General features: G+C 35.9%; 1 protein-coding gene across 1 annotated transcript in view; it reads right to left on the bottom strand.

The window, feature by feature from the left end:
• The window catches only part of LOC115066118 (uncharacterized), a 271,428-nt gene extending 245,796 nt beyond the window's left edge, over nucleotides 1-25,632 (bottom strand). Inside the window, exons 1-2 of the mRNA XM_049449527.1 lie at nucleotides 24,489-25,632; nucleotides 17,840-19,149 (exon numbers count right to left, since the gene is read on the bottom strand). The gene's annotated coding sequence lies outside the window, so the exon portion shown is untranslated. The remainder of the gene's footprint in view (nucleotides 1-17,839; nucleotides 19,150-24,488) is intronic.
• Nucleotides 25,633-26,205: the final 573 nt, after the last annotated feature.

A 26,205-nucleotide genomic window follows, 5' to 3' on the forward strand; every position in this document is an offset into this window, starting at 1 on the left:
CGTGACAGATGTGTCCTTTTGCCACTTTTGATTTGACAGCAATTCAACTTGACTTCTCACTTCATATTCTCAATGCTTAGAGATTGACAGATTGTTAAAGTGATGTGGGCAAATTGTGTCGAAGCAATCATTGTTAAATCTTTATGTGCTTCATAACGGTTTGGTGCATCTTTATGTATGTCTGTTGTGTGTTAAAAGATTATAGCAATATTTCTGCCAGTTACAAAATCTCAGCTTTACGCTCTTATCCTTCTAAATAAGTTGTTATTGTTTTCATGTCATGTGAAGTTTGAGTTGAAATAAAATTTTTATTCTTGGTATTTATATAAATAGAACAAACAAAAGTCGGTTTGAACAGCTTGTTTATATGTATATGGTATTACGTTGGAATATGAAATGAAATATTTGGTGCTAGAATTTTAAATTTAGTTAGAGTGTTTGCTGAGAAGAAAGTAGCTTACGTTATTAAATCATCTAAGTAAAACTTGAAATTTTTATTTTAAGAATATTTTTGAAAACAAGAAAATAAATTTACTTCGATTGAACCGAAGCTATAGTGCAGAGCTTTCACCGCTGCCTACAATAATAACTCTTGCCGTATTGTTTGACGATTTCTAAGATATCTCAAAACCTGAGTAACTTTTTTTCGTATACACAGACAGGCATTTTAGCCTCACTTATAAAATAATAATACAAATTTGAAACTCAATTATTTTTCAATTTGAACCAGCCATTAGGAAAATCATTTGGAGCTCAACAAAGCTCATCACATACCCACTTTAACACAACGAATCTCACACCATCGAATTACACTTTGACCAAGCCAGACAGTGCCACTGGAAGAGCATGAAAATTAGGCAACAAAAAGTTCGCAAGTTTCACTTGAGAGTCATTGCTCAAATTCAAGCGCACTAAATAGCCACCAACACTTCAAACTTTTTGTCGTTTTCTTTCTCTTTTGGTGACTATAAATAAAATCATCAAAAACTTCCAACTAACTAACGAAGCCGACGAAGAAACAAAGCAGGTTAACAACAGCAGCTGCAGCAGCGCTGGCAACAATTTTTAGCGAAATAAAAAGCAGGACGACAACAACAACAACAATTGTGAACCGAAAACAAAAAAGTGCTTGAAAAAGTGTGCTACCAGAGCTGCTCCTTAACTAAAAGCCGGTGTGCTGGTTGGTTAGCTGACTTGTTGACGCTGACGCTTTTATTATTTCACATTTCACACAAACACACACGCATTCAAACATGCCAGAGTGTGTGTAAAGCGCTTATTTGAAGTGTGTTGAGTGGTGGTGTGTGTTTGTTGTTGTGTTGTGCGAACAACAAAACAAGAGGCTTGCCGCACTCAACTCGCACTTGAGCTGGTTACAAGGCAGTTCTGACATAACCTCAACAACAACAAACACAATAAACACGACACCGAAAACCTAATGACAGAATGAGTGTAAGTGAGGAGAGTGTACATGGGCATGGGAAAACAAGTGGATGCATACGAAAGTGTACGGATATGTTTCTGTGAAGGCATTACAATAGCAATACAAACAACAACTGATTTTGTAGGTGGCCATATGCCTTAATGCATGTAAGCGTGTATGCGTGTGTGAGTGTACGTAGAATTTGCAGTAAAAAACGTACTTAAATTTGTTGTTATAAACAGTATGAGTAGTGGAAATGCTGCTGAGTCTTTTGTTAAGCAGCGGATGTGTCTGGTGAAATAGAAGTGAGTAAATCTAAAAGATGAGTGAGGACTCGTCGCACTGCGGAAGGCACATGCCGGAAGTTAAAGAGCGGATTTAACAACATAAATAAAAATAAAACGCATAAGCAGCACAAGTCAAGGGTTAAATAATAGTGAAATGTGTAAAACATAAATGTTTGAATGTGATTAATGCCTACACAAAGATATTTATGGAATGTACTTTGGATAAGATAGATGATTAGATTAAGGAAAAAAAAGATATTTTTGGTAGTAAGAAAAAATAAAAAAACTAGTACGCTATTTTTTATATCATACAAACAATCACACGAAAAAAATAAAAGATATTTTTCGAACTACAGGCGATTCTGGACTGGGCTGAAAAAGATCGTATTCTGGTGCAGTGATTTCAGCCTTCTCCGTGGATGAAACATAACAAAAATTGAATCCTCGGAAGAAAGGGGTTGTAACGGTTTTAAGGTAAAAAGTACTTATTTGCGAATTTGCTTCTTAAATATAGATTAAGTAATTTTATTTGAACCTTTTGTACATTATTGAAAATAATTTTGACCATCTAGGGTATTTTTTAAGCAGAAATTTAGAAGCAATAAGCCCCTGGTAGCAACAAGTGCTTCTCACAACGTCTTGAGATAATAATACTTTGCGGTGTTCACCATAATTCGGCTGGAATTTATACGGAAATAAAAAACCAAGTAAAATTAGTCAAATTATAAACAAATCTTTCCCCATCGTTCTTTGCCAAGTTAATGTGAAAACTGCTATTTTCCACTAAAAAATTCCGTCATTTTGTGGAATTACCCGATCTAGCTTGCAAAGTTTTAAGGTGGCGTAATGTAGTTTATTGAAAATTTATTTATTATGTCACTAATATCCTCTTAAAAAAAATAGTCAAATAATGTCGTGATCTATTAGTGGATCTAACATTATCGCAATAAGCCTGCAATAGGTTCCTGGACATTGTGAAACCAATGAATTAGCCGAAATAGGCTCCAACCTACAATAGAACATGAGCGAAATAGAATGAGGTTATTATAGTCCTGATGGTTCTATAATGGAGCTCCTGAATGCCTAGATCCGTCATCAAGCATCTACCCTACCTAGCCGCAGCATATACCACTTTAATTCACAGCACTGTATTTATCTGAAGAACTCAACTTTTCAGGTCACACCTGGCGTATACGTAATATTTGCTAAAAGTGACAAATTAAAATGTATGTGTAGATATACATATACACATAACTGAAATTTGACCTAGTAACTGAGTCAAAGCGTAATTTAGTTTTAAAGAATATTACAGTTTATCATTTTTAACATTTATATGCTTTTGGCCTTATCGCATAAATCTTCAAACGTTAACCCTTTTCTCAGTTGAGCCGTAAATTATGACGTGCAATGTGTGTGCTTGTGCGAAGGTTGCTGTGTGTGACGCTTCACTGCGTGAGTTTGCGATGCCTTTGAAGTCGGTTTTTCGGTTTACTTGGTGACTTCAAAATTGCGCCATACAGCGACAAAATAATATTCAGCAAGACGAGGAAGAAAAGGTGGAAGAAGAAAAGGGTAAAGCTAAGCTCAAAATGAGCTGCCTAGCAATCCATCACGTGGGGCTTGTTTACATGTAACAAAGCACCAGTAGCTTGCCTTCATTTACATGCGTGTGCTTGTATGCCTGCTTGTAGATGTGCTAGTGTGTTCTTGCCCTATTTGCATTTGATTGAAATTCGCACGTAATTGAGGTGTGGTTTATAACGGTATAAATGTTGGCAGCTGTGGCTGAGACGCCGACGCTTTGACCTTGGTAAACGCACAAAAGTGGTTTTTCAATATATTTTTTAAGGTAAATGTGTGCCTAAACAGTTGCTTGTAGCACACATATGTTGGGATGCCTTTATGTATGTGTGCCTGCATGAATAAAATAGAACTTCGAGATATAAACCTTTCTTAACTGGGTCGAGTGACACACTGAATTACATAATACGTTCTTAATAGGGGTTAAGTACTTAAAGTAATTTTACGTATTTATTTGTATAGAAAGGTATTTCATATATGTATATGTTAAATGTCTTTTGTTAGTTCAAGTAATAGATAAAGCTTTGCTTCTTTCTTATTTGACTGTTTTTAGTAAAAAGTATACCTTTTCTTTTGCACTAAATGGACAATTTACTCATCACAGTTAAAATGATCAGTTTTATGTCAAAATTTTTGTTCAATAAAGTAATTTCAAAATTTCCCTCTCATAGAGACCCTCGATCCTGTTTACAAAATATCAACCCAGCCGATTTTCTCAAACTTTTCTTCAGAAAAATTTCCAGCAATCGCCAGGACATGACCTTAGAAGTCAGTGTCTTCAAGGTTCGAACTATAGAATGTATTCAAAAAACCGTTTACACAAACTCTTTGATCTTCTGGCTTCTTTGGCCAAAACAGGGTGCTTCTTCCTATAGACGTTCTTACTGCTAACAGTACAGGTTGGTATTAAGAGTTTGACCGTAGAGGAGTAGCTGATTTTCTGTCAATCCCACTACACCTAGCAAAAGTTTTTTGACCATCAATCGTGAATTGAACCGGCGTCGCTTGACATTGGGGTATGATACCCACTTTTCATCACCAGTACCCACCTGCTTCAGAAGTGGATCGGTTTCAAGGAGTTTGCATTTCCTTTTACTAGGTATTATAAAAATATATAGACATGTAAGTATTAGTTACATTAAATTGTTTAGTAAATATTACTAAACATTTAAGATAATTCTAAAACTGCTGATATACTGCTTTTAAGCGCAGAGGTACCTTTGAATGGAAGTTTTGAGAGTATTCTTAAATAAAATAACATAAAAATTTTTCAATTCTAAAAATTAATTCAAACGTGAATTATTAAAGTATAAGACATTAAATTAAAAAATTTGTTTAAAAAAAATCATAAATTCCATCAAAATTAGCTAACTTTTCTTGTAAAATCTTAAAATATTGCTCATACGCCATGTCAAACGTGTGTTTTATAAATCTAATAATCAGTCAAGCAATTGAAGCAGAGCGGAAGAAATACAATTATCTGATAACATACGTGGGCACATATGCATCTACGTGCGTTTATATAAAAGCTTTTTAAGATTTTTTTGCTGTGAGCTTTTAGACACAACGTGTTTCACTTGTACGCTGGGGAAGCGCCTCATGCATATGTAAGTATACGTGTATGCAAAGCATATTTCCGCTAGATAATGGCTTGTACTTCAGCGAATTGTCAAGCGTAAATCTAGAAAACTCGTTTCATCTATTGTGAGTCGATTCCACAACAATGTTGCTGGCAACAATGCTGCCACTGCCGCAGACGCCTAACAGCTTTAGCCTGGTGTGTAACCCGACATGCTTCGCTATCGTTTGAGAATTTTAATATCTTTATAGCACTTGTAATGCTAAACACGTTCGACACATGGCCGTCGCCGCTGCACGAGTTGCTTGCAACATCCTGTCACCCAGACGCTCCGTGCTTCAGCTACATCATGTCTCGTCAATTCTCGCAACAATGCAAATGTTTGGCGGAGCAGGTGAGCCCACACACATCTAGATATGTATATGTATATAATATGTCTGTATATGTTTGCATATTTGCGCAATTGTCTTGTTTGGCTGCATGTCTGCACGAAAATTGAATGAATGGTGTGGGTAAATGACTGACTCCGAGCATACAAAGTAACGCCACCCAACATACGCATGCGAGTCTGTGTGTTTGCGCGCATTCATTTGCACTCGATTCGTGCTTGCTAAAGCTCGTGTGCTGGCAATTCATGCCTCAAGTATGCCTTTATACATTTACGCGGCGGCAAATGGCGTAGCGCGCATTGAGTATGTGAGCGCTGAATGAATGAATCCCTGGCAACAAAGCATGCAAATATATGCGCGCATGTTATACTATTTACATACACATTGAGATTTGTGCTCATGCATTTAGCGACGTGTTTCATTTGTACGTTGCGGAAGCGCGTCATGCATATGTAAGTATACTTACGTGTATACAAAGCACATTTCCGCTAGATAATCGCTTGTACTTCAGCTGATTGTCAAGCGTAAATCTAGGAAACTCGTTTCATCTATTGTGAATCGATGCCACAACAATGTTGCTGGCAACAATGCTGCCACAGCTACCGCCGCAGACACCTAATAGCTTTAGCCCGGTGTGTAGCCCGACATGCTTCGCTATCGTTTGAGGATTTTAATCTCTTTATAGCACTTGTAATGCTAAACACGTTCGACACGCTGTGTCGCTGCTGCACGCGTTGCTTGCAACATCGTCACTCAGACGATTCGTGCCTCAACTACGTCATGTCTCGTCAATTCTCGCAACAATGCAAATGTTTGGCGGAGCAGGTGTGCCCACACACATCTAGAAATGTACATATGTATATGTGTATAATATTATATGTCTGTATGCTGTATGTATTTGCATATTTGCGCAATTGTCTTGTTTTGCTGCATGTCTGCACGCAAATTGAATGAATGAATATAAAAACGCTCTGGTGTGGGTAAATGACTGACTTTGAGCATACAAAGTAACGTCATACAAACATACGCATGCGAGTCTGTGTGTTTGCGCGCATTCATTTGCACTCGATTCATGTTTGCTAAAGCTCGTGTGCTGGCAATTCATGCCTCAAGTATGCCTTTGTAAATTTGCGCGGCGGCAAATGGCGTAGCGCGCATTGAGTGTCTCACAGCTGAGCGAATGAATTGCTGGCAACAATAAATGCAAATGTATGCGTGCATGCTATACTATTTACATACGCATTAAGATTGTTGCTCTGCCATTTGTAGATTTGCTCATGATTTACTTTTATGCGAATATGTAAATATGGGCGCACACATAAACTGATGGATTTATTGTCGAAAAAGATGGAGGTTGTTGTGTGGTTGGTATAGCAATCCTTTATTAAAGATAATATTTTAAGAATTTAATGCGACGAACGCTGTTGAAATAAAGCTGTGTTTAATGAGCCTGAATTAATTAAAAGTTTAGCGGAAAAATTGTTTTAGATAAAATCAAATGGCTGGTGTCCTAATAGCGCATAAATATTAATTTAGGTGCAACATTCCATTTATCAATCAATTATGTTTTTGATATTATCAAGTAGTGGGTTGCTTAGCAATAAATAATTAAATTTTCAACATTGCGAAGATCTGAAAGATACGACTTGAAATTTTTTTGTGTAATATAAAGATATTTTTTTAAATCATTAATTGCTTTACAATGCTATAGTACAGAGGATATGGAGTATTTGTCAACCCCAATTTCAAAGGTTTTACAATTTTTCGGAGCTATACCGCTTGTGAATTTCAAGATTTTTTTAAGGCTTTTCTGCGAAAATTTGTATTTGTTCTGAAGAAACAATAGACTCGAATAAAAATCAGCTGTTTTATTTGTATGTAGCCTAAATTTTGTATTTTTATAATGAATAAAGTTCATTGGCTAATTGCTATTTTATCCATGCTAACAACCAATTTTAGAGCCTAGACAACAACCCTTAGAAATGAACACAACCAAATTTACAACGTTGACAACAATCATCAGCCGGTAACAAAAACTTTCTAAAATGAAACGCTTAGCAATTATCGATTTTTTCGGGAAGCCGCTAAAAAACCTAATTTCTGAATTGTCCTCCGCCTTGTAATAAGTTCACATCTCCTATACCATTTAAGCTACAACAGCCAAATTTTCCTATAGAAATTATTATGAGAGCTCTTACCTACGGTGAATGAAATCGGGTGTGTACCTCCATATAGTGGTATAGTGAAAACCTAAGTGAAGCGCTATAAATCCAAATAAATCCAAACTGAATAGGTCAGAAACATTAAATTATACATTCGAGATGATAAGGAAAGGCTTAATACGAACCATTGTAAAAATTTAACGATGTGTGTTGAGCCGCCTACTTCTAGGCGAAATATATATCATATTTCCAGACCACCCTCACGATTTTAACCAAATTCGGCACATATCTTTCTTTAGTATTCTCATGTTACAGTGTGAAAACGGGCGGATTATAGCCACTCCTTCTTACCATATAAAACAATTTTGAACTCCATTTGAAACTTTCACTTTCCAGTATACAAATCAAGAATCAATTACAATATCTTGATAGGCCTTTGCACCATTAGTGCTCTTGAAGTGCCACATTATGACTGAAACTTTCCCAAATCGAACCAAAGCTGTTCATCATCCCATATGCCGAATAAGTAGGCTTCAAAGACTATAGTTGACTTTTCACCAAAAATATCGGTGAGTGTGTGAGACATAATTGAAATTCACAGAGAATCCTTTCCTGTTAATAGTACTTATGTCTGTGTTTCAAATTTATTTATTTTCTGTTTTGCATTTTAATATAAACCAAAACAAGAAAAAACGTTAACTTCGGTTGCACCGAAGCTAATATACCCTCATTCAGGTGCATTTCTTTTAGTAACTATGTGTTCAGTTTGTATGGAAGCTTTATGCTTTAGTAATCCTCTCTGAACAATTTTTTTGGAGATTATATTATTAAGCAGTAATACGTACAAAATTTCGTGAAGATACATTGTTAAATGTGAAAGTTTTCCATACAAGTACTTGATTCCGATCGCTTAGTTTGTATGACAGCTTTATGTTATAGTGGTCCGATATCGGCAGTTCCGACAAATGAGCAGCTTCTTGAAGAGAAAATGACGTTTGTAAAATTTTAAAACGATATCTTAAAAACTAAGGAACTAGTTCATATATATACAGACTGACAGACAGACGGGCTTGGCTAAATCGATTTAGCTCAACATACTGATCATTTATATATATATATACTTTATCGGGTCTCCGACGCTTCCTTCTGGGTGTTACAAACTTCGGGCCAAACTTAATATATCCTGTTCAGGGTATAAATATTTTCCTGTAGACTATGTTAGCACCACATACGTATAGTAGTACCACATTATCTTATATTTCTAGTATGTAACATTTAATTTCTTCTTAATTCTTACTTCTATTTCACGTTCCTTACGAAGCCCTGCCCTACCTTTCTGCCCTCTCACATATATTTTCTAGACAAATTTTGCAACAAAATGTTTTGATGAAATTGTTGTTGTATATGTACTAGAGCTTCATATTTATTAGCCCATCAAGTAAATGTTGCGCAATAAAACTCTTTCTAAGTAAAACGCGTAATTTCTTATCTCACCGAGCATTAAATCTACTTTTTTATGTTTATGTGCTTGTGTGGGAAAGGTAAGAGATATGTGTATGTGTGACGATGTGGCTTTTCAGCTGTGCGCCTTAAATTCTCATCTGATAAAACGCTGTCATGGTTGGGACATATTACAGAGTGTATTGCTCTATACAATTCTCTTTAATTGGTAGATCATATAACTTTTAAACACTGTTTTGTACCACAAAGAAAATATTGATCTAACGTTCCATCTGTGATTTTTTGGCACCTATGGATATATTTTTCGGGTTTTCGATTTTTAAATCAAACATTAAAATCCTAAATATATTTTAAATTCTTAATTTTTTAGGTCGAATAACTAAGTACAAATCTTTTAAAGACACTCTAACCAAAAACGACAATGACAAAATTTATTCATATTTTCTCAAGTCTGTTGAGTTATGAAAAGCGCAGCTGGCACTCCATTTAGTCAATTTCCAATATTCACAAATTTATTGCCTGCCCTTTTTGCATGCCCAACGATTTTATGCTCAATATTGCAGCTAATAAAAATGGTAGCTAAGGAGAACCGCCAACAGTAACAGCTTGCCTGCCGCAGCGTAACATAAATAACTCATAAGCAACATATAACATTTATAATCGTCGAGCTGGCAAGTTGACAGCGAGCAATTCACAATCCACAAACACACCCACACACACATACATACAGTGTAAGCGCGCGCACGCTCGCAATCATATCGTCTAAATGCGGCACGCCCATTCAGTGGGGTAATTCAGCAAATGGTCGCACATAAATCAAGCGGCGGTAATAGTGATGTGCACAAACGCCGCGGGCACTTTCTTAAGAATAATATTATTCTTAGTCATTTTTATTGTGCTCATATTTCACAACACCTCAGCGCACACACCGACACGAACGTTGCGCACATACAAAGAGATTTTTGCGCGCAGGATGCGATGCGACTCAAAGTTGGCTAACACATTTATATACATATACTATATTTCTATATACATAAATATGCATGTCTGTGGCTTTCCGCATGCATTCGTTTGCGCGCGCACAGGCAGTCATCAGCTGGCGGCGCAGCGCATGCTTCCTCAATTCCCAGCGAGGTTAATGCCTGGAAGCGTCGCATTGCGGCATATTTTGTGACGCGTAAATTCGCAGAAGTGGCAAAGTAGTTCCTCTTTTGCTGCATTTCCTTTCACTATGTGCACGACAAGGGCTGCAGAGTGAATGGCTGAAGAACGTAAATCGGAAGGCATTTCGCTTTTGTGGAACTCCGAGTAAATTTTCTATTGCAACTATCAGCTTGAAAGTAGTGCAGTGCTTTTTCGAAAACTATGCAAATAATTCTTAAACCTGTTACCATTATTGGTTGACATAAAAGGCGAGTTCTTTTAGTTAAAGTAGGAAAGCGTGCGATGTAATAAAGAAAATGGATTATGTAGAAGTTAAGTGTACAACGTATTACTCCACAGGGTGTTGGTTTTGTCCTAAACTTATGAGCTTTCTTTTTTTATTTTCCATGCATTCTCAATACCGCGTTCTTTCCTGAACCCATACTGCCTATCCGACCCCATACTCCAAGTTAGGTCCACCAGAAGTTTTTCCGAGTACTGGATGGAGACTGATGCCACGATAATACCGCGAATTGCTTCTGATCTTGTTAATGGACTTCACAGAGGAAAAACCTTATCACTTTTCCACTCTTTGGAAAAATATATCCCTTCAAGACGCACTTATTATAAATGGTCTCCAAGTATTACGCAATGAACTTCTGGTGACCGTTTTGACCTAACCAGGCCAAATGCATACCCCATGTCCCCATCATCTAATGGAGGGACAGGTATATCTTGTGCTTGAAGTACCTACACCTGCGACTTAAGAAAGAACGCTCCTAACATAACCCCCGCACGCTCCCTCCATGATGGTAACAGAGTCTCACCGAGGCGAAGAGAGGTGATATCCTGCCTCATATGACTCCGTCAGATCTTATAGACCTGAGCCCAGGGGTCGCTTCTTTAATTTTTAACAACATTTCCTTATATTTTCTTATTGTACAACCAAATTCATGTCTAAGCTCGGACAACCTGTCAGAATTGGACCCGCGAACGTTGAAATTTTCGCCTCAAACGCCTGACAGTCCTCTTCGGCGTTAACTCACTCGTCCACCACTTGATTTTCCTAACCATGAAACTTTCACACTTCCGAAGAACCCAGTCATTCACCCCCCACTCAATCTCACAAATACGAGCAATTTGCTCGATAGTTAGACGGAGCATGTCCGTATTATTATTTATATATATATGTACATATGTACATTTTACACGATCTCTTTGGTTTCACTTATCGTCTTACAAACATCGAGGCAAATTGAATAACCCTGCTCACGGTTAAATAACTTGTGAGTTTAACATCGTTTTCTTCAACTTTAAAGGTTCCTCCTCATTCTTGCAAATTTATTTAAAACGCCAATATAACTAATTAAAACCTGCCAATGTAATGCGTCACCCCAATTCATTCATCAGGAGACGCTTCAAAAACCTTAAACTTTCAATTCCACAATTTCCAGCAAAAGCAACAAAAATAACCGTAGTTTGTAAAGAAACCAAAGCGCGCCGACACCACAAGTTTACCTCAATTAAGAAAACTTTGCACCGAGTTAATGATTTCGCATGACGGTAGTGTTGGGCACGTGACGGACGAATACACGTTTCGCATCCATCAGACCGAAGATGAGTAGCGAAGACAGAAACGAGTTACGTGGGCATTTCTGTTGTGATTTACTTGCTTTGGTTGCTGGTCCAACTGTTGTTGTTGTGGCTGTTTATTTCACGTAATCTTTCATTTTAGCTGCGGGTGTTGCCGACACAGATCCAAACAATCATTCATGGTTTCTATTGAGCGAAGAGTTGAAGGAGATGTCTTTGTGTGCGGCGCTGTTGTGCGGTTATTTAGCGTGGAAGTGAAATGGGTTGAACTGAACCGTTAGTTGTTCCGCTGATTGCCTGCTGTTGCAAACCGCAGATATATATACTTATAAATGTAAGGAGTATATGAGTACAGTGCTTTAGTAGGGAGGGGTATTTTCCATAGGGAAACATAATTACGTTTGTCTCAAATACTCGTACATATGTATATTTGCGGTTAGAACTTTCCAAACCAAAAGTATATTTTTTCAAATAATGGAGCGAAATACATATAAATAAATGTTTTTTCGGAGTGAATTTTATTAAAATTCTGTAAATCGTCATCTGGCGAGTGGGGTATGCCTAAAAACTTAGAACTTTACTAAAAATCCATGTGCTGTTTGGAAGTTGGTTCGGTCTTTCGGTTTACATAATATGTTGAGCTGGAAATATATGATTTTTGGAGGAAAAACTATAATTTTTATACTGTAATGATAGTGTTTGACAATCATTATCATTTCTTGTGTGATACCGGAAGGACCTTCGCAGTTCAATGAGTATGAGCTGATTATTTATCTTTTTATATAAATATTATTATATAAAAGAGTATTTGAGTTTTGGCTCAGGTATTACCTGATTATTTTAAATGCCATGGTAAAGAAGTATTATATGTAAGGGTTGCTAATTTATTATTATTATTTATTTTTTATTTAATTCTCTTCATTATATATTTGTCTGACATTTTACTGAACTATATTTTACTGAAGTCGAAGAGTGTGACTTATAAAAAAATGTTTCTTCATCAAACATTCTTCTTATTTTCTTTTTTAACACACCTTACGCATTTTTCAAGCTGACGCTTTATTACCTGCTTGCTTTCATTTTTTAACAACAGTTGGTCAGGTTCTTCGCTTTTACCTCCTCTTTTGAAAATCAATAATTCAGCGGTGAGTGATGAGCTAATGTGTCAGTCTGAAATCCAGGCATTTGGGCATTCAGGCACGCAGAAGCGATCGGTGCGGAAGGACTGTTCAGGGAATGAGCTGGTACATTGTTTCGCTATTGAATGGAAAACGGGTTGAGTAACTTGTAAAACGTATCTTTATATCCCTGAATGTCTAAAGCAAAATAATAACAGTCTTATATTATACTATCACTAAGTATGTATGTATTTGCATTTCTGAAAATCGATGGTACGAGGCAAATCCTTAACGTAACCGAGAGAATATGTCAATATGTATGTTATTTCATTGCGTTTAGATAATAGAATACTACTATTCATATCTATCTCATAATTCACCTAGATACGCTTTTCACAACAAAAGTAGTCTGTGGCCACAAAGTTTCATAATGAAAGAGGTAAATATAAATGGGAGCAAAGACAATGGCATTAACAAGCATAAATACACCTATACATATTTGTATATACATATGAATATATATATGTATGTATATCTTTGTTTCTCTTCTGCCAGCAGGAATTCGCCAACATAGCTAATTTGGCTGTCAGCGTTGACGATAAACAAGCTAGCTAATCTAACTTGCGAACAATAAGTTTGAGTGAAAACCGCCAAGGTGGTGACCTAATTCGGCAGTAGCGCAGCTGCTGGCTGCTAAAACTGTGCTATGAATAGTCATTCACAGCGGGCGCCTTTCGTTTTGCATATTTTTAGGCGAATTTATTCACTTTCGCTCTGAGCTTTCTGTCTTAATTAGCCACTAATAAGGACAGCGAAAGTAGCTTAGGTTGGTTGTTTTGAAAACACCAAGATTATAATTGGTCTAAATTTAGTTTGCAAATGCAGTTTTTTGCAGCTTAATGATGGAAATATTGTCTTCATTATGTGATTACATTTTTATATATGTATGTAAGTCAAGAATTTTGTTTTTGTTTTTTATAATTTTTGTAAAAATATTAAAATAACTAGATATGAAAGTAAATACACTTCTGAGGTATAAAGTTAGCGTTAAGGTTAAGGAATAGTGAAGTTACGGAATTAAAAGAGAATTCAATGAAGATAGGTTAAGGTAGGTAAAAATTAATATTCTGTTTAATGGAATATTCAAGTATTTTAAAAGAGCAAACGAAGTTTTTCTTATTGCCGTAAGGTAGAAAAAAATATTGGTATGAAGTAGAAACCTCATGATGGCACATTTGAAAGAGATGATTAAAAAGTGACCCACTCTAATCTTATACCATCTAAAATAGCAAGAACAAGAACCTAGCAATATCAGTTATTTATATTTTGTTTTTAAAAATCTTCACAAGCGTTTTAAGTATTTTTTTTATGTAAGAACAAACATGCTATTGGTCACTTATGCATATAAAACGCATAAATGTTTACTTCTTGATTAATAAAATAGAATATTTGTTTTTCGTTTTGTACACTTTGCTTCAAACAAAATTGTTAAAAAATAACAGCACGCTCTATTTGCACTTCTCTTGCTGTTGGTATTGGTTAGAGTTATCGCTTTGCGTGCCAGCAGCGCATAAACGCTACTGCCACAGGCGCAAGCAAATAGCATGAAAACAAAGTGTGTCAAATACGAAGTAGTACGAGTTCACACATACTCATAAACATACATAGTATATATCACCATATATTTACTCAATGGTGGTATTTGTGAATTACTCGAGCTGAAGTTCACGCTATGTTATCTTTAACAAATAACTGCTTTTCAGTTTTTCACTCGCATGAGTGGACATTTATGACCGATGGCGCCGAAATTTTTAAAACAACAAATATTTACAAAGCATGTCTGAGGATTTGTTTGCTTTCGATATGCTCGCATGTAAATATTTAAATAGTACCATAGAATATTTAAATAAATATCATGAAAAGCATTTTATAACAAACAGTACCGGAGGCAAATGCTGGCTACATGTAGTTGACAGATAAAAATATATATTGTGTATAAATGTATGTATATATATATAATTTTTTTATTTAATTCAGTTGGCTTCTCAACATATCCTGCCAAAAACAGAGAAAAATTGAAAAAAAAATATTTTTTCTACTTTTGGTTTTTTTGTTTTGTTAATTACCTACATTTTAAATAATAATCAAGGACCTCTTATCTTTTTGTGTTTCAAAAAATATGGAACAAGTTTGTATATTAAATTATAGATTGCTGGGCGTATGTAGAGACCAATATACAAAAGTATATTTGTATTTAGTATAGTTGCTTTTAATGGTCCTACGGCTTTTAAGAGCAGCAATGGAATGCGAAACGGAGAATATACTTCACTTCTTGCAATATTTATCCACCGTTTTATTTGAAGTCATTTCTTTTCTTTTTTTATCGATCGGATTCAAACGGGGTTAAATCTCCGAAAAATAACCTTTATCCAGATAAAATCCGAGTTAATTTCGACTTTAGTATAAAATTTAACGAAATGTCTCTTGATGTCTTCTATTGAACATCTACAAAGTGAGTCTTGTATGCTCCTGTAGAAATCATCTCAGCAGTCACCTGCTTGAAGCGAAACCTCCTCCTACGACGGCAACATAGGAAAATACGCCGACCAGACTACCGACGCAAAGAACTTCAGACATGCACTGACCGTCATTCACAGTGAAGCCATAAACTCCTTCACCAACTCCCTCCCAGTGAATGGCGTACTTGGAGTCAAACCACCACCCATTACAGACGAAAAGCTCGAGTTGCCGCGAGAATCAAGACTTCGTTCTAGATACTATAGTAGGTTAAAATCCTACTTATCTGGAATTCCTCCGACATTTGCCAAATATATGTCCAGGATGCAACACGTCTCCAGCATGACTCTACCCCCTCTTTGCATACCTAGCTAACCTTCCATCTGACACCCCCTTCCTATAGTCACACCTCGTCGAAACAACACGTTTCCAGGGCTTACCGTAGGATTACCTCGTTGACAACTTATCTGAACCTTACCATCCTAATGGCAACTAGGTAACCGTTACAACAACAACAACACACTTTTTTTAAATGGCAACAAGCTTTTAGTCTGGCGATTTTTCACATGAAAAAAAATATTACAAGTGTAATATTATAACAATGAATTTGCTTGAAACTTGGTGTTTCCCTTACAATTAAGACTACGGAATGTTGGCATCGGAGATATAGAAAAAGATCAACATATTTGTTTTGCAAAGACGACGCCACGACGCTTGACATCATTACTGGTGACAAGACGTTTTACGAATATAACATCCAAGTACTCAACAATCTAGCGAATGGCACTATAAAAAAGAGCCAAAAGCCAAAAAAAACATATGCGCCGAACACACTGAAGGCTTATAGCATATGTGAGAAAAATTGGATTTAGCTTGATTGAATCGACTCAGAAGCCTACTATGAAAGAGATAATACAATTTATATTAAAATATTAAATATTAAAGAATTTTTCTATTATCAGTCCTTTTGCAATTTTATCAGATGTTAAGTTAATAAGTTTAGTTTCGGTGATTTTTGAAATGTCAAAACGACATTATCATACCCTTATATTAACTACTCTTAAAATACCTAAATAGTAAGAGAAGCGTACCTGAAATCAAAATAAGACAACTTTACCAAAATAGTTACTTTGTCATTCAATGCTTTCCCACGTATTATTTATGAACCAAATCACAACACGGTTTGGCCGTCAAGCAGCGTTAAATTAAATGGCTGCCAACTCAATAAACCGAACTGAAAGCCGCAACCGAATACGCAAAGAAACATCAAACGACCACGAAAGTAACCACAATAATTTCAGCGCAAAACATAAAAATACACCCACATATAGTATACATAGCCGAAAAAAACAAAGTTAAGCAAACATCACCGACTTAAAGCAGCAAATTTGATTAGCGCTACGGCGCAACACAAACTGACTGACATTTGCTACTAAATAGCGGCGCGGCGCTCAAATTTCACAAACGCTTTTGCTTTGTTTTGGTGTTGGTTTTGCGTTTGCCAGCTAATGGCAGGGAAGAGGAAATGGCTTGGCGTGGCAGGATATCATTTGCAACAATGTCGGCCATATCTCGCGTCGTCATCGCCCTTCCAAATTGCGAAAGTCGAACCTGCGACTGCTTGGCTGCTCCTCGTCCGGCTGTCTATCTGCCTGTCCGTTGATTTGTCTGCTGTCCGATTATACTAAAAGGGCTGGCTCACAAAAATGGCCAATTCGCTGTTTGGTTTTTTTACTGCTAACTTTTGCTGCTGTTGTTGTACTGCTTGTAACGCTTGTTTATTCTGTAAGTGCCGCTGTCTGAGTGCTAATACAATCTGCTTGGCTGATAACAGTGGACTGCGCACTGTGGGTCATTTCTTAATAAGTACGGTTTTTTAGGATGAAAGGTTTCTTAATAATATCCATCGGGTTGAAAAGATGGCTTCGACAATAGTGCTCATCAACGGCCTTGTTATATCAACACAATTGAAAATGTTTTTACAAGGCAGTAGTCTTCAGCTATTGGAATTTGGTCTGCACGTCCAGACGTCTTGGATTAAATGCAACCATAGTAATATTTTTTTAGCTTTTCGGGTTATGTTTCTTGATAAAGGAAAATTAGGTCGAGCAGAGCACACATTAATAGTCGTAATCGATAGCAAAATATGTAACATATAAAAAGTGTTTCTTAGAGATAGAGAACTTTTGGCCACTGAATAAGCAATCTTAAACACTGTAGCTTTCATATTTGCTCTGCTACGTTTATGCAACCTCAGGTCATTGGCAGATTGCTTACAATGGTCGCTGATCGACTGCAGCATAAGAAATAATATAAAAGGAGAACAAACAGCTTTCAACGTGGTTTTCCACCACAAAGAATGAGGCGAGCACGGCTACACAATTCATGTATTCACAACAAAATAGACATGATTTCTTATATAAAATAACTAAAAATAAGTAAAAACGCGATAGTCGCGCTGCATTAAGTCACGTGAAAGAAAAACTTGCATTTCTGCTGGTTCCAAAAACGCGCCGTTACTTTGAAAAGCTTGAAAAAAGAATGCATAAAAGTTCATGTACTTAAAACTCTACGACTTGTACTCACTTTTTGCAAGTCAAATTCAGCCACAATCCTGCCATGGTTTCCGCCATTCACTGCTGCACTATTCTTGATTAGTTTTTCTATTTTTATTTTCGTAACTTTATAGCACACTGATTGTTGTTGCTGTTATTTACTTTAGTAAAGCGTTATAATCCCGAGAGTTCAGTTTACTGATATTGCTTGCAGATATTGTCGCTTTCAGCTAACGCGCTTGGTGTGCTTGTAGTGGTGTTATTAATAAACCAATTTCGTGTAAGTGAGACGATAGCGGCTTAGCGTTAGACTTAAGCTTTCATAGCCTTTTATGTGACGAGCTTAACACATAAGCTGCTAGCGTCAAACACACATACAGATACACATGTATTTGCACACACGTACACACACTGCCAGTATTACTTTTCGACTATCAGTAAATATATATTTCACTCACTGTTTTTGCTTTAGCTGTGCTTCACACGCATCGGTCGCAGTCGTGTGAAAGTGGAGCATACGACGATAAATTGTGCTCGACACAGATTGAATCGATTATTACACTGAAATACGCCAAAACTCGATTAAACGCGTAATAACTTTAAGCGAATTGATGGCAAATGCAATTTCCACAGTTAAGTCGTTTGCTTTCGATTGCACGCCTTTGCATGTGTTAGTGTAGTTATAGGGAATTTGTGCTCAAACTTGGCCGTGGATTTAAACTCAAAGATTTATCTGTTAAATTTTGTTTTTATTTTCGATTTATTTTGAGTTAATTAAAGAGAGTCAATAAATTTATTTTGAGTACAGTTAGTATAATTTCAAGAACTTTGACTTTTGACTTATGTTTTTTGTTGTATATTGGCGTTAAGTTTTATTTAATAATTATAAATAGAAAATCAGACTAATTTTTGATATGTTTCGTTAAATGTAATTAATTTGTTATTTAAGTGAACATTTTATTTATTTTTGTTTGGTTTTTTTTATGTAGATTCAGAAGGAATTTTTCAAATTTTATAATTTAAATTCTTCAAATCATAAGCACACCTCTTTTAAAGTTTTACAAGTAAATTTTTCTTTTTTCAAAGTTGCGAGCATTTTTTTACGTGGAGATTATTTGTATATAACATTCTTAAACCTTTTTTATGAACTCCATATATTTATTTTTTGTTGAATATTGTTTAATAAGCACAGTAAACTATTTAAGATTTTTTAATAATTTTTCTGCAGCCACTAGCCAGCACACTTTTCAAATATTTCTCAAACTAATTTTTCATTTATTTTTACTTTTATGCATATTTATTTAAACTTCGTGATCTTATTGGCCTAATTTTAACTCCAAGCTGAAAATAAAAAATTAAAGAAATAAATTAATTAAACTTATATACATAATTTTATTTTATTTTTTTTCAAAAACCGTTAATTTGTATTCATTCGGCTTAAGATATTATATGATTTAAGTGGCGTAAAGAATTCACTGAAAGTCGTAAAGTCATCGACCGCCTCACATACAAAACTTTAAAAACTAGACTCATACCAAAAGACTCGAATCTTTAACTAAAAACAGAGATATTTGACAACGTAGCTACGGGTCGTACATTCACTAAACCATTACTGAAAACGAGACGTGAATATGAGCCTGGAACCGTGCAATAATCTTGCACGTGGCGCTTCAAAAATAACCGAAAGCGAGAAAATCAAAATGCGCTTTAAGCAGTGAAGGTCAGTACAGCCAAAGCTTACCATATCAAACCATTCACTTGTTGGTACATCAAATTAGTAAACGTTGGCATGCTCATATTGGCACAAGAGCCTACTTGAGTGTTTTATTAAAGAGCTTTGTATTAAAGTACGGTCAAATATGATCAGATTAGGTTTCCAAATAATGCTAAAAACTAAAAATATTTAAATTAAGTTTTTATACTCTTTTCTATTTTGTCTTAATATTGGTAAAATTGTTACCGAAATCTTTCAATTGATGAAACAACGATCAACATGTGGGCCAATCAAAATCCGTGATCACCGGAAGTTCCATCGAAACTGTGCGTGAATTCATCAAAAGTCAGCCAAAATCATCATTGAAATTCAAGGAAATAGAATTGAACATCTCCAAAACATCGATTTATCGCATATTGACCGAACATTTGTACTCACGAAAGGTGTGTGCACGACTTGTTCCGCACAAATTGACTAACGACCAAGAATTGCTCAGAATCCAACATTCGTAGGACATCATTGTGACCGATTATTTGACTTAAAATCACATTTTATTCATTAACCACTCCCCGTATTCATCTGATATGGCACCGCGCGACTTCTTCCTTTTCGGAAAAATGCATTAGCCCATGAAAGGAAGGCGTTATGCAGACGTAGAGGCCATTCAAAACGCTTGAACTGGCATACTGCCGGTCATACCAGCCAACGAGCTAAAACACTTGTTCGACATGCTTTTGGACCGTGCAAAAAGCTGTATTGAAGCAGAAGGAGACTATTTTGAATAAAATAAATTGATTTTGCCGAAAAAACTATTTGTTCTGTTTTTTTTTTAATGTCCTGTATACTTTGGAACGTACCTTGTATATGATAACACTCTTTCTTTTTTTTTAATACGTCTAGAGTCAGAACTTTTCACGTATAGATTACATAATATTGCGTGATTGCTTTGAGTAACTTTTCACTTTACCTTCAAGTAATTTACTTTTACCATTACACGTCGAGCTTGTGGCTACAACATTTCAATTTTTTCCAAGTTTTCGCCTCACCATTATTTTTATAATTAACATAATTCTGGCCTACCTAACGGTACTACCGCCAGTCGCAACAAACGCAACGTGTATTGCGCAAATTCTTTGCGTTAATTTTACTTTGATGAACTTTTGCCAATTACGCTAATGTGTTTCGAAATATCCGAAGGTGTGAGTTCGATTTATGGCGATTACATACCTAAATATAAAATAGCTGGAAGTATGTGTGTATGTGCCAATAAGGAAGAAGATGTGTGTAGATGTGCCGCAATTATGGTGCCTAAGTTGGCCTATCGCATTTTTTCCGTTGGTTACGGTTTACACTTAATTTGGTAATTATTATTAACAACAAAATGAGTACAACAACAAAAATGAGACCCCAAACAGTTAGCTATATTTACACATTACCACTTTTTATGCTTTGGTAATTTGCTGGCTGCTTAATTTTTAATGCTTTTGTTGGTGCAAAAATGGTTCTTCTTTGGTCACCAACTTTCAGTTTAAACAATATTGATTGAGAAAGAAATAAATGGTTTATTTAGTGCATGTTTCTTTCTTTTGAAATTGTGTAAAAGTCTATTTATTTTCGTGTGCAAGATATCAATTTATATAAATAAAATCACTACGAAAGCTTACTGTTACGAAATAGCTAACAAATCGCTTCTGGAGAACGAGACTTCTTATTTAGGAAATTAATACAATCTTGAAAAATTATTTGATTTCCACGATATGGCTTTCTATAAGTTTATCAATAATTTATCTGAAAAATCGCAAAAGATGTCGTCTAACACTATATTCCATTGTTTTTATATTAGAAAGAACTTAGTGAAGGTCAATATTTTTACATCTAAATTAAAAAGTTTCATTAAAAACGTTCCTACACAAAGGAGCTTTATAAATGAATCATAACCATTAGAAATTGATAACAACGTAGTAATTTTAAATACCATAATTAAGATTAAAATCAGAAAACTAGGCAAATTAATATTGAATCCATTAATTCAATACGGTAGTGATGAGAAGGCGAAATTATGTGCAAAGAATTTTGTCAGGGCAGTTATCTTAATAAATCAAAGTTATTTAGGAAAATTTATCAATTCAATTTCAAATTTATTTTAGTATTCATTTTATTTATTTATTTTTTTCACTACGGTCATTGGCCTTCCGCTATGACAACTCAGCTTAAGTGTTCACAGTTTACTCGATCGGCCTTTTGCTGTGAATATATTGCCTACACACAATATAATTAATTGCTCAGATCCGTACTAAGCACTTCTGCAAACATTCACACATACATTTTCTTTTTATATAAATGCTATTTATTTTGTTGCGCGCACGCATCCAACAGCTTTCAAAGGTTGCCGCAGGACGTAAACGACACGCCAATTTCTCATCGATAAAACTATAATACTTGCGCTTAGGGTACATGCTCATAGCTGTATAAGTATTTATTTACTTTTATTCTTGTTTGTTTTTGTTGTTAGGAGCTGCAGTCAAGTCGTGAACACGTGCAGGCAATAAACTTTTTTTATTTTTATTTTGGGGTAGCATAGCAGCAATACAAAAAAAAACTTTCAATACTTAATACAGATAATAGTAGTATGAAAAGCGGGTACGGTGTTCAATTTTATAATAATAAATGTCTTGTTTGGGCACGCACCTTTGCACACGTTTATGAAATTTGTCAGTCGTTTAGCACTTCAATTGGGTATTGAAAAATTTTATAACTGTTATAAAAAATGACAATTCAGCAAGCAAGTTGGTTGAGCATTCGAAGTTGGTGATTAGCAATCGCAGAAAAGTTATTTATTTTGATGCTTTTATTTTTCAAAATTATTAAAAAAAATTCTTTGATCACGAAAAGGTATCTCTTTAGCATTTTTTCTGTGCTTTCATTAATAATTATTTTTGTTAAGTTTATGGCTTCTGTTAAGTATTATGAATATTTGGCATCAAATTCCACAAACAAACAAATGACGCTATTTTTAATATAGCCAGATAATCTCTAGATTTCAAAAGCACACTCTCTACTCACAATATATGTGACAAGAAAGTAAATTGGAATCGGAAATTGTAAATGAGACACAAAATATTTAATTACTCATCAATATTTATTTGCCGCCTTAAAGTAATCCCCTCCAGATACACTTCTAATACAACTTCTGGCACCGATTTTTTCCAGCCCTCGAAACGCTCTTCATAAGCACTTTTTCGGTTGGACTTCAGCTCCTTCATCGAATTTTGTTTTATCTCTTCGATGGACAGAAAACGAGTCCCACAGAGCGGCAATTTCAGATTGTAAAACAAGAAAAAATTATACGCAGCCAAATCTGGTGAATAGGGTGGTTGATCGATGGTATTCATTGCGTTTTTGGCTTTACATTCGGTCACAATCGAGGGTCGATGCGAAAAAACTTCAGCTTTATCCGGACGAGTCGAGCAAAAATGCGTTTCATACCCAAATATCCACCACAAAAATTATACAAACGCACTCGCGGGAGATATCGAACTCTCTTGCCATTTCTCTAACAGTTGTTTGGCGATTTTCAAGCACCATATCTTTCACTCTTTTTAATAATTTTATCAGTTGAAGAGGTCGAAGTCCGTCATGCCACGAGTCACACACGTAGGCATATAGTTTTATAAAACTAAATCACCGTAAGTCCTTTTCAAAATTCTAAATGCTTCTTCGCCCTAAAGTTGATAAGAAATACAAAACTTGAGAAAAATTCTTTATTCGATATTTTTATCCGTTGTAAAAATCGCAACGTACTACTGAGGGGAAGCGACTTAAGCAGCTGCTGTAAACAAACTAGTTGACATTTTGTAATCATACTTGTATTAGACACATTACACAGTCCTATCAACATACCTTTTTTTGTAATATCATTTACCCGGTTTATTTTTCGTACTTTTTGGGGACTTTTTGCAACAATGTTGATAAATGATGTACAATCTTACATACAAGTAACTGAAGTAAAAGCAAATGTTGACTAATAATAAATTCTACATCGTCGCTTTTGATTTTATGATAAAATTCATGTTTTTAGACTAATTTGAATGCTGTTTTACTTGTAGGTCCAAACTTCACAAAAAGGTTATAAATTGCATATTTTTTAAATATTTTTCATTCACTTTTCATTCTTATAGTATTTGCTATTTCTTTTTACGGCTTTTATAAACGATTTGCATAACTTGGTACATAAAAACTACAAAATTATACAATTTTGAAAAAATATTTAAACTTAGGTAATTTTAACAGACTATCATCTATCACAATAATTTCACTATATACAATTTTTATATCTGTTGCTAGTCGAAAATACAAACTATTTTCTTTTTTTTTAATTGTTATTATGCATAACCTTCAACTGTATTAACATACAACACGCAAACTTTCTCAAAATATACGCAATCAAAAACTCCTCTGCGTATACGTAACCCATGCGGGCCTTATTGTCTCAACAAGCACCCCATACATACTTGTATGGCATGTACTGGTTAACGGAGTGGTTAATCGCCAATGGCTGCTGTGGGGTCAATGATATGGTTTGCGGTTCACTACCGTTATTTTACTGGTAGCATAAAGCCCACAGGCTATCATGTAACATTTTTTGTTGGCTTGCTTCTTTTATTAACTTTACGCACATCATTACACACACAAGAGCCCGCAAGGAGAAGCACACAACCACTTGGAGTACACAATTCACCAGCGCAATTACAGCTAACACCCACACACACATACATGTGCAAACACATATGCGCGCTGACTGTATTAAGCTGCACGCATGAACGCGTGTCTCGCCTGCTAGACTTGTTTTTACATATACACATACATGCGCAGCGCTTATTAATATGTATGAGCTTGAGTGCTCTTTATGCGCACAAACATGGTATACTTAGTGTATGCGTATAAATCTGAGCCGCATTAAAATTACCATTTATTTATTTGAGCGTGGGCACTCAGGAGCAACGGTGCGTATGAGTAATCTCCAGCTACATGCGCGCACAGTCCATCACAAAGGTAGCAGCTTACAAACACCAATACGAACGATCACTTTAAATGCCTATGTGTGTGTTTACCGTTATAATCACGCAGACACAGGGCATTTCACTTTGAGCCGTGCACTGAAATAACTGTCAAATTGAATTTACGACGCGCCACGAAATTTAAGTAGTCGCATTGTGACTGCCTCAACATGACCGCGCGGGATACATTACACTTGCTCTACTACTTTTTATCGCAAATAGTTTCGTAAGTGGTGTTAAGTCCATATACCGTTTGAACGCGACACAGCAGGCAGTCATGCAACGGGCATGTAAATCCAGCGAGTAGCTAAGATGCGTGCTTCTGCGGCGGCTAAAATCAGCACGACCTTCTGTTTCGGTTATGGCATTCCGCGTTGAGTTGCACCACTAAATCGCAGTTATGACATTTTTTGCTGGAAACGTAACGGAACGTCATAACGGTGCGGGTTGCGCATACACGCAAGCATTTTGCAAGCAGATTTTTGTTATATTAATATACATATATTGGTTTTAGTTTGAAATCTTTTTGGCGTTGGCGTAGCACTCTTATTTATTTATAATTCTTGCTTCTTAGCTATTGGTTTTTGAGCACAATATTTATTCTATATTACTCTGCCGCTTAAAGTGCGGTCATTAGGCGTTGAATAGCCCACTTCACCACTATGAACTGTCTTCCCACAATTAACTTCACTTCACTTAGTTAACTTTGGCCTCCTTTACACATCACTCAATTATTTGTTTAACTCATTAATTTATTTATTTATGTACTTTGCTTTCGCTTGCGCTATTTAATTTGCAATTCACAAATTTCGTATTCCAGCGTGCCCGTCACAGTAGCTGTCACACACCGGCACATATTCGTACACGTGCGCAGTCAAACAGCCATGAAACTCACACCTCGCCACGTCCGTCTTCATATAAACGCGATTTGGACTAATGTGTGTAGGCGTGCGTTTGTATTGGTTTGTTTGTGAATGCCGTGCGGTAGGACGCGCGCTGCATTCGATTGTTTTCTCTGCCTTGTGCTGCGTACAACTGAATTTGAGTTGAAGTCGTCGCACGCCTTTTGCCTAGGTTAGGTTTCATCTGCAATTCTTATCCGCAGCGCAACGTGTGGATAACAGAAGAGCGCGCACGAGAGAGCTGACGTTTGCGCTCTTTCAATTCGGATAACATGTAACTCTTACACCATTAAAAGTGCTTCATTTAAGAGTAGCTCAATACTCTCTGTTCTTTAACTGAGCGCATGACTATTTTATGAGCATTAAAATAAGGAAATTGGCGCGGTGACCTCTCGGCTTTAATTACAAAACTGCATTATGTCACTTTGTGTCTTCAAGCCGACACGTGTCCGCTGGCACCAAAGTGCTAAAAAATTTACAAGAAAATGCCTGCAAGCCTGACTTCGCAAAATGTTGCTCATACGTCATGTCACATCAGCTTGCGCCTGCTTTTCTACTGTGGGTGGGTGTGTGTGTGTCTGTTTGTATCATTTACTTTTGTTCAGCTTTTTATTACCGTATAAAAAGCAAGCTTACACTAACGACATTTGTGTAGGGTGTTGACTTAGCAAGAATGGGGATATATTAAACGATTATTTCTTAAAAAATATTTGTATAATAAATG

Source organism: Bactrocera dorsalis, chromosome 2 (genome assembly GCF_023373825.1).
Source record: "Bactrocera dorsalis isolate Fly_Bdor chromosome 2, ASM2337382v1, whole genome shotgun sequence".
In the NCBI taxonomy this organism is placed as follows: Eukaryota; Metazoa; Arthropoda; class Insecta; order Diptera; family Tephritidae; genus Bactrocera; species Bactrocera dorsalis.